General features: G+C 37.8%; 2 pseudogenes across 2 annotated transcripts; both read left to right on the top strand.

The window, feature by feature from the left end:
• Positions 1 to 1,172: 1,172 nt before the first annotated feature.
• Positions 1,173 to 1,589, top strand: LOC309845227 (small ribosomal subunit protein eS24 pseudogene; annotated as a pseudogene). The gene has a single exon. The product of its transcript is annotated as a small ribosomal subunit protein eS24 pseudogene (transcript).
• On the top strand, positions 1,533 to 8,406 carry LOC309845012 (poly(rC)-binding protein 1 pseudogene; annotated as a pseudogene). The gene is made up of 2 exons: positions 1,533 to 1,594; positions 7,553 to 8,406. The product of its transcript is annotated as a poly(rC)-binding protein 1 pseudogene (transcript).
• The last annotated feature ends 1,902 nt before the right edge of the window (positions 8,407 to 10,308 follow it).

Consider the following 10,308-nt stretch of genomic DNA (forward strand, 5'->3'; position numbering starts at 1 on the left):
TTAAAAAATTAAGTTCTTTATCTCTTACTGACTTATATAACTTCTTCCATGTTAGATAATAATCCTTTTTTGGTTTTATGCATTAAAAGTGTCTTTGCCCAATTTGTGCGACTGAGATTGGCCTGTGTTTTCTCATTCAAACTGTTCTTCTCTAGTTATTGTGCCATAGTCATCCTAGGTTCATAGAATGAGAGTAGCTCCCCCCATTTATACTCTGGGGAGAGTTTTGTGAGATTAGAAGGATTCGTCATTTGAAAGTTTGGTAGAATTTTTCTATGAAATATTCTGGGCCAGATGTTTTCTTTCTGGGAAGATTTTAACATATTGATTTAATTTCTTAATGTTATAGGGTTATTTTGGCATTCTGTTTCTCCTTGAGTCATTTTTGGTAAGTTATATTTTGTGAAAATGTGTCCACTTGCCAAGTATTTAAGTATATTGGCTTGAGGCTGATATTTAAAAGCATTTTCTTTGCTAATGTTCATTTATACCTTCCTTTCTTTTTGTCCTGAGCAATCTCATTAGCACTTTATCTCATTATTCTTTTCAACCAGCTTTATGCTTTGTTTAGCTTCTCTAATATATTTTTTATATCTTTAATATATGATGTATTTATTATTTCTTCCATCTACTCTCCTAGAGTTTATTTTGAGATTCTTTTTGCAATCTCTTTATCTGGAAGGTTCTTTCTTTTGATTTATGTATTTATTTTTATTTTCTTTAAAAGATTTCATTTATTTATTTGAGAGAGAGAGAGAGAAGGAGGAAGAGCAGAGCAGAGGGAAGGACAAGCAGACCCTGTACTGAGCATGGAGCCCAGGCAGGTCTTGATCCCTGGACCATGAGATTGTGACCTGAGCCAAAATCAAGAGCAGGTTACTTAACTGACGGAGCCAGCAAGGCGCCCCTATCCTTCCTTATCTCTAATAAAATGTTTATAGCTAAAAATTTTCTCTAAGAAATGTTTTGGATTTATTCAACAAGTTTTAAAGTGTTTGTATTAAGTTTAAAATTCTAAATGTGTATTTTAAATATTATTCAGTTTGTACTTTACAATATTATCTCTACATTTACATATGCATTATTTGGAAGCACATTAAAAAATTTCCATATGAATAGTTTTTTCTTAGTTTTTATTTTTAATTTGTAAATTAATGGCATTTCTGTCAAGAAACATAATCTGGGGCTTGAAGCTCGGCTGCCATCATGAACGACACAGTAACTCTCCAGACCAGGAAGTTCATGACCAACCGACTACTTTGGTGCAAACAAATGGTCATTGATGTCCTTCATCCTGGAAAGACAACAGTACCTAAGATGGAAATTCAAGAAAAACTAGCCAAAATGTACAAGACCACACCAGATGTCATATTTGTATTTGGGTTCAGAACCCATTTTGGTGGTGGCAAGACAACTGGCTTTAGCATGATTTATGATTCCTTGGATTATGCAAAGAAAAATGAACCCAAACATAGACTTGCAAGACATGGTCTGTGTGAGAAGAAAAAGACCTCAAGAAAACAGTGAAAAGAATGCAAGAACAGAATGAAGAAAGTCAGGGGGACTGCAAAGCCAGTGTTGGTGCTGGCAAAAAGTGAGCTGCAGATTGGACAACAAAAGGAGTAAAGATGCTTCCGTGGCTCTATCTGTGGGGATTGTGCAGATTTTTCATGAGGGGATTAATAAACTAAGAATGTTAAAAAAAAAAAAAAAAGAAACATAATCTGGATATAGCAAATCTGTTTACATTTTCTTAAGAGCTTTGTATATAATACTTTAAAAAATGCTCTGATGTATATAGAGTATACAGAAAATGTATACTTTAATTATTGAGTACCCAGTTTCTATCTATTTGTCTATTAATTTATTTACCTCAAGCCTGTAAACTGTGTTGTTTAAATTCTTTGTGTTTTTACTATTTGGGGGTCATGTCAAGTTTTTCCCACTATGATAGTGAATATGTCTGTTTCTCTTCATATGTTTTTACAATTTAAACTTTTATATTTGAGGTAGTAGGGGACAGAAAATTTGGTAATTTGAAATTTTTTATCACCAGGAAGCAACTCTTTCATTCTCCAATAAATAATCTTATGTAAGCATTGATTTTATTTGAAATTAATATAACGACACCTGCTTTCTTTTGGTTACTGGTTTAGTACTTTCCCCCTTTTTTTATATTATTAATACACAATGTATTGTTTGTTCCAAGGGTACAGGTCTGTGAATCATCAGTCTTAAAAAGTTCACAGCACTCACTATAGCATATACCCTCCCCAATGTCCATCACCCAGCCACCCCATCCCTCCCACTTCTTCCCCTCCAGCAATCCTCAGTTTGTTTCCTAAGATTAAGAGTCTCTAATGGTTTGTCTTCTCTGGTTTCCTCTTGTTTCATTTTTCCCTCCCTTCCACTGTGATCCTCTGTCTTGTTTCTCAATTCTTCATATCAGTAAGATCATATGATAATTGTCTGTCTCTGATTGACTTATTTGCTTGGCCTAACACCGTCTAGTTCCATTCACGTCATTGCAAATGGCAAGATTTCATTTCTTTTGATGGCTGCATAGTATTCCATTGTATATATATACCACTTCTTATTTATCCATTCATCTGTTGATGGACATCTAGGCTCTTTCCATTGTTTGGCTATTGTAGACATTGCTGCTATAAACATTCAGGTGCATGTGCCCCTTCGGATCACTACATTTCTATCTTTAGGGTAAATACCCAGTAGTGCAATTACTGGGTCATAGGATAGCTCTATTTTCAACTTTTTGAGGAATCCCCATACTGTTTTCCAGAGTGGCTGCACCTGCTTGCATTCCCACGAGCAGTGTAAGAGTGTTCCCCTTTCTCCACATCCTCACCAACACTTGTCATTTCCTGACTGGTTAATTTTAGCCATTCTGACTGGTGTGAGGTGGTATCTCACTGTGGTTTTGATTTGTATTTCCCTGATGCCGAGTGAAGTGAAGCACTTTTTCATGAGTCTGTTGGCCATCTGGATGTCTTCTTTGCAGAAATATCTGTTCATCTGCCCACTTCTTGACTAGATTATTTATTCTTTGGGTGTTGAGTTTGATAAGTTCTTTATAGATTTCGGATACTAACCCTTTATCTGATATGTCATTTGTAAACATCTTCTCCCATTCTGTTGATTGTCTTTTGGTTTTGTTGACTGTATCCTTTGCTGTGCAAAAGCATTTGATCTTGATGAAGTCTCAATAGTTCATTTTTGCCTTGCTTCCTTTGCCTTTGGGGATGTTTCTAGGAAGAAGTTGCCACAGATGAGGTAAAAGAGGTTGCATCCTGAGTTTCTCCTCAAGAATTTTGATGGATTTCTCCCTCACATTGAGGTCTTTCATCCATTTTGAGTCTATTTTCATGTGTGATGTAAGGAAATGGTCCAGTTTCATTCTTCTGCATGTGGCTGTCCAATTTTCCCAACACCATTTGTTGAAGAGACTTGTCTTTTTTCCACTGGACATTCTTTCCTGCTTTGTTGAAGATTAGTTGACCATAGAGTTGAGGGTGTATTTCTGGGCTCTCTATTCTGTTCCATTGATCTATGTGTCTGTTTTTGTGCTAGTACCATACCGTCTTGATGATTACAGCTTTAATAGAACTTGAAGTCTAGAATTGTGCTTCCACCAACTTTGACTTTCTTTTTCAACATTCCTCTGCTATTCAGGTTTTTTTCTGGTTCCATATAAATTTTAGGATTAATTGTTCCATTTCTTTGAAAAAAGTTGATGGTATTTTGATAGGGATTGCATTAAATGTGTAGATTGCTTTAGGTAGCATAGACATTTTCAAAATATTTGTTTTTCCAATCCATGAGCATAGAACGTTTTTCCATTTCTTTGGGTCTTCTTCAATTTCTTTAATGAGTACTCTATAGTTTTCTGAGTACAGAAACTTTGCCTCTTTGGTTAGATTTATTCCTAGGTAACTTATGGTTTTGGGATCAACTTCTTAATTTCCCTTTCTTCTGTCTTGTTGCTGGTAAATAGAAATGCAACTCGAGGTGCCTGGGTGGCTCAGTGGGTTAAGCCTCTGCCTTCAGAACCTGGGCTTTTGGGATCGAGCCCTGCATCAGTCTCTCTGCTCAGCAGGGAGCCTGCTTCCCTTCCTCTCTCTTTGTCTGCCTCTCTGCCTTCTTGTGATCTCTGTCTGTCAAATAAATAAATAAACTTAAAAAAAAAAAAGAAATGCAACTGATTTCTGTGCACTGATTTTATATCCTGATGCTTTACTGAATTCCTGGATGAGTTCTAGCAGTTTTGGAGTGGAGTCTTTGGGTTTTCCACATAAAATATCATATCATCTGCAAAGAGTGAGAGTTTGACTTCTTTTTTGCAGATTCAGATGACTTTTATTTGTTTTTGTTGTCTATTTGCTGAGCCTAGGACTTCTAGTACTATACTGAATAGCAGTGGTGATAGTGGACAGCACTACCGTCTTCCTGACCTTAGGGGAAAAGCTCTCAGTTTTTCCCCATTGAGAATGATATTTGCTGTGGGTTTTTCACAGATGGCTTTTATGATACTGAGTGATGTACCTTTATCCCTACATTGTGAAGAGTTTTGATCACAAAAGAATGCTCTACTTTTTCAAATGCTTTTTCAGTGTCTATTGAGAGTATCATATGGTTTTTATTCTTTCTTTTATTAATGTATTGTATCACAATGATTTGTGGATGTTGAACCAATCTTGCAGCCCAGGAATAAATCCCACTTGATCGTGGTGAATAATCCTTTTAATGTACTGTTGAATCTTATTGGCTAGTATTTTGGTGAAGATTTTTGCATCCATGTTCATCAGGGATATTGGTCTGTAATTCTCCTTTTTGATGGGGTCTTTGTCTGGTTTAGGGATCAAGGTAATGCTGGCCTCATAAAATGAGTTTGGAAGTTTTCTTTCCATTTCTATTTCTTGGAAAAGTTTCCAGGAGAATAGGTATTAATTCTTCTTTAAATGTCTGGTAGAATTCCTTTGAGATTCCATCTGGTCCAGGACTCTTGGTTTTTTTGGGGGTGGGGTGGGGTAGATTTTTGATTACTGCTTCAATCTCCTTACTGGTTGTGGGTCTGTTCAGGTTTTCCATTTCTTCCTGGTTCAGTTTTGGTAGTGTATTTGTCTCTAGGAATGCATCCATTTATTCCAGATTGTCAAATTTGCTGGAATATGGTTGCTCATAATATGTTCCTATAATTATTTGTATTTCTTTGGTGTTGGTTGTGATCTCTTCTCTTTCATTCCTGATTTTATTAATTTGGGTCATTTCTCTTTTCTATTTGCTAACTCTGGCCAGGGGCTTATCAATCTTATTAATTCTTTCAAAGAACCAGTTCCTAGTTTTGTTTATCTGTTCTACTGTTCTTTTGGCTTCTATTTCATTGATTTCTGCTCTGATCTTTATTATTTCTCTTCTCCCACTGGGGTTAACCTTTATTTGCTGTACTTTCTCCAGCTCCTTTAGGTGTAGGGTTAGGTTGTGTATTTGAGACCTTTCTTATTTCTTGAGGAAGGCTTGTATTGTTATATGCTTTCCTCTCAGGACCACCTTTGCTGCATCCCAAAGATTTTGAGAAGTTGTGTTTTCATTTTCATTTGTTTCCATAAATTTTTAAAATTCTTTAATTTCTGGTTGACTCATTCATTCTATAATGGTCATTAGCCTCCATGTATTTGAGTTCTTTCTAAAGTTCCTCTTGTGGTTGAGTTCTAGTTTCAAAGCATTGTGGTCTGAAAATATGCACGGAATGATCCCAATCTTTTGGTACTGGCCAAGACTGGATTTGTGACCCAGGATATGATCTATTCTGGAGAATGTTCCATGTGAACTAAGGAATGTGTATTCTGTTGTGTTGGGATGGAATGTTCTGAATATATCTGTGATGCCCATCTGGCCCAGTGTGTCATTTAAAATCTTTATTTCCTTTTTAATTTTTTGCTTAGGTGATCTGTCCATTTTCATGAGGGGGGGGGTCTTAAAGTCCCTTACTATCATTGTATTATTGTTGATGTGTTTCTTTGATTTTTGTTATTAGTTGATTTATATGGTTGGTTACTCCCATGTTAGGGGTATAGATATTTAAAATTGTTAGTTCTTCTTGTTGGACAGACCCTTTAAATATGATATGGTGTCCTTCCTCATCTCTTATTATAGTATTTGGCTTAAAATCTAGTTTGTCTTATTTAAGGATTGGCACCCTACCTTTCTTTTGATGTCCATTAACATGGTAAATTATTTTCTACCCCTTTCTTTAAATCTGGAGGTGTCCTTGGGTCTAAAATGAGTTTCTTGTAGACAATGTATCAATGGGTCTTGGGTTTTTTTTTTTTTAATCCATTCTGATATGTGTCTTTTTATTGGGACATTTAACCCATTTATGTTCAGGGTAACTATTGAAAGAGATGAATTTAGTGCCATTGTATTGCCTGTAAGGCGACTGTTACTGTATATTGTCTCTGTTCCCAAAAGTCTATGCAATCTATGTTTCTTTTAGTCTCTCTCTTTGCTTAAAGGGTCCCTTTCAATATTTCCTGTAGGGATGGTTTGGTGTTTGCAAATTCATTTAGTTTTTGTTTGTCCTGAAAGCCTTTTATTTCTCCTTTTATTTTCAATGACAGCCTAGCTAGTATTCTTGGTTTCATATTTTTCTCACTTAGTGCTCTGAATGCATCATACCAGTTCTTTCTGGCCTACCAGGTCTCTATAGTTAGGTCTGCTGCAAATCCAATATTCCTACCATTGTAGGTTACAGACCTCTTGTACGGAGATGCTTTCAGGATTGTATCTTTGTCTCTGAGACTTACAAGTTTTACTATTAGTTGACGGGGTGTTGACCTATTTTTATTGATTTTGAGGGGAGTTGTCTGTGCATCTTGGATTTTGATGCCTGTTTTCTTCTCAAAATTAGGTAAGTTCTCTGCTATAATTTGCTCCAGTATTCCTTCTGCCCCTCTCTTTCTTTTTCTGGGATTTCAATTATTCTATATGGTTTCATCTTATGGTATCATTTATCTCCTGAATTCTCCCCCCGTGATTCAGTAGTTGCTTATCTCTCTTTTTATCAGCTTCTTTATTCTTCATCATTTGGTTTTCCATACCACTTATTCTCTACTCTGCCTCATTTACCCTAGCAATAGGAGCCTCCATTTTTTATTGCATCTCATTAATAGCTTTTTTGATTTCAAGTTGGTTAGATTTTAGTTATTTTATTTCTCCAGAAAACAGTTCTCTAGTATCTTCTGTGGTTTTTTTTGAAGCCCAGCTAGCATCTTTCTAATAGTCATTCTGAACTCCAGTTCTGACATAGTTCTAGTGTCCATATTGATTAGGTCCCAAGCAATTGATACTTCCTCTTGTTCTTTTTTGGAGAGTGAGTTTTTATGCCTTGTCATTTTGTCCAGAGAAGAATAGATGAATGAGAGAACAAGATGTTAAAATGGTTTAACAATGACTCCAGAAAAATATACACTAACAAAATCAGAAGAGACCTGAGAAAGGGGGAAAAAAAAGTATGATTAGACTGGTGAATAAAGAGGCAAGGGAGAGTCATGACCATTCCGTACCAGCTCATGTCGGCCAGCTCTCCAGTCATCTGCCCGGGTGGCCAAGATCGGTGCAGCGACGCTGCGGGCTACCCCCATGCCACCCATGACCTGGAGAGACCACCTCTAGATGCCTACTTGATTCAAGGACAACACACCATTTCTCCGCTCGATCTGGCCAAGCTGAACCAGGTGGCAAGACAACAGTCTCACTTTGCCATGATGCACGGCGGGACCAGATTCGCTGGAATTGACTCCAGCTCTCCAGAGGTGAAAGGCTATTGGGCAAGTTTGGATGCATCTACTCAAACCACCTATGAACTCACCATTCCAAATAACTTAATTGGCTGCATAATCGGGTGCCAAGGCGCCAACATTAATGAGATCCGCCAGATGTCCAGGGCCCAGATCAAAATTGCCAATCCCGTGGAAGGCTCCTCTGGTAGGCAGGTTATTATCACTGGTTCTGCTGCCAGTATTAGTCTGGCCTAGTGTCTAATCAATGCCAGGCTTTCCTCCGAGAAGGGCATGGGGTGCAGCTAGAACAGTGTAGGTTCACTTAAAACCCCTTTCTGCTGTTTTCCCATGATCCAACTGTGTAATTTCTGGTCAGTGATTCCAGGTTTTAAATAATTTGTAAGTGTTCAGTTTCTAGACAACTTTATCATCCGTTAAGAATTTAAAAATCACATTCTCTGTTCAGCTGTTAATGCTGGGATCCATATTTAGTTTTATAAGCTTTTCCCTGTTTTTAGTTTTGTTTGGGTTTTTGGCTCATGAATTTTATTTCTGTTTGTCGATAAGAAATGTAAGAGTGGAGTGTTAATAAATTTCAGTTTAGTTCTGTAAAAATTTAAAAAATGGATTGGTTAAAAAATGCTTCATATTTGAAAAAGCTGGGACTACTATCTTAAACTCTTTGTTGGTGGTTTTTTTCCCCTTCCCTTTTAGTATTAGGCCTTTGTAGGAAGAAGGGTGGGCCCATCCTTGGTGTTCTCTAGCCATTTTCACCTATTGGTAAGATTCCATTCCCTTTCTGTCCCAACAAAGGAACACGGCAGGCTGGGCCTGCTTTGGGCTATTAAAAAAAACAAAAACAAAACAAAACAAAACATGGTGAAAGCTGAGGACTGTAAAGATGAAAATTTAAAAAAGGAATTGAGAAGATAAGAAGTTGGTTGAAAAAGAAAATAAAAAGGAGAGAAGGTGAACAGGCTGGAGACTAGAATAAAGCCGAAAGCTAGATTTATGGTACATTTTGGTTTGTTAGAGGAAACTGTATCCCAGAATTTTAAAGAAAGAATAACTTATATGTATACAAAAAGTAAGTTTAAATACAATGAAGGGATAGAATAGATTTTTAAATAGGTATTGATAAGATAAAATAGTTAAAATAGGAAACAGGAAAAATTAAAAAAATAGAACAAGTAAAAAATAATGAAAAATTTAAAAATTTAACTGTGAAAGACTAAAGAATGATGGGGAAAAAAGCTGCGAATTCTATGTGCTGTATTCCCCTAGCTTTGAAGTTTTGCAGTTCTCATTGATCAGTAAACTTGGTCTTGGCTGCATGTTCTTGCTGATCTTCTGGGGGAGGGGCTGTTGCAGGGATTCTCAAATGCCTTTGCCAGAGGCGGAACTGCAATGCCTTTGCTAGGGGCCAGGCTAAGTAATCTGCATGGTTTTGGTCTGTGGAGCTTTTGTTCCCTGAATGCTTTCCATAGAGCTTTGGAGGATGGCAATGAAGATGGTGGCCTCCCAATTTCCGGCCCAGAGGAGCTGAAATCTTGGGGCCCAATCCTCATTGTGCCCTCAGAGAAAAGCAGTCAATCCCTCCCGTCTCCCTGGTCTTTGGCCGCACTCTGAGCTCACCCAGCCTGTTACCATGCATTTCTATTTCTGGTGCATGCCCCCGTTTGGAGTCTCCAAACCCAGCAGATTCCTGCCACATTGCTTCTCCCAGAGGAGGAAGGTGAGTCTCCTGGACCTGCCACTTGTGGGGTCCCTGCTCAAAGAATAGTAGTCCAACTGTGTCTTGAATCACGGTTTAAGGTAACCCCAAGCTGAGAGTTCACTCCTTGGTTCTGTCTCCACAGCCAGCTTCCCTGCTCTGATACCTGGGAGCTCTGCCACTTCAGACACCCCTGGTCTTTCTGTGACATGAAGGGTCCTGAGACCGTACTGTTGCCATGAGGAGTCCACCCTCCCCTTAGCCACTGGAGCAACGTCCCTTCTTGGAGCAAACTTAGAAGTTCCAATTTTGTGCTCTGCTGCTCTCTCACTTGCCAGGAGCCTGCCCCACCACCGCAGTCTATCTTCCCATATATTGCCTCAGATTCACTTCTCAACATGTCCTACCTTCCAGAAAGTGGTTGTGTTTCTGTTCATAGAATTGCTGCTCTTCTTCTCTTCAAACTTCTGTTGAGTTTGTAGGCGTTCAGAATGGTTTGATAACTACTTAGCTGAATTCCTGGGACCAGATAAAATTTAGGTCTCATACTCCCCTGCCATCTTGTTCCTCTCCCCACTACTTTTTTTCTATCCTTTTGCATTTGTTATGTAGTACACTAGGATTTCTTCCCATGATCTTTCAGATGTCTATTTTCCCTAAAGTCAACAGTTATCTTTAAAAAATTTTTGTTTGGTTTAATACAATGTATCATTTGCACACAACTCAACTCTCACAATTAACCAAATCACCTGTAAACAGATTAGACACACATTTCCCACTTTTTGGAGCCCTCTTTCT

Source organism: Mustela nivalis (assembly GCF_964662115.1).
Source record: "Mustela nivalis genome assembly, chromosome: 12".
Classification (NCBI taxonomy): Eukaryota; Metazoa; Chordata; class Mammalia; order Carnivora; family Mustelidae; genus Mustela; species Mustela nivalis.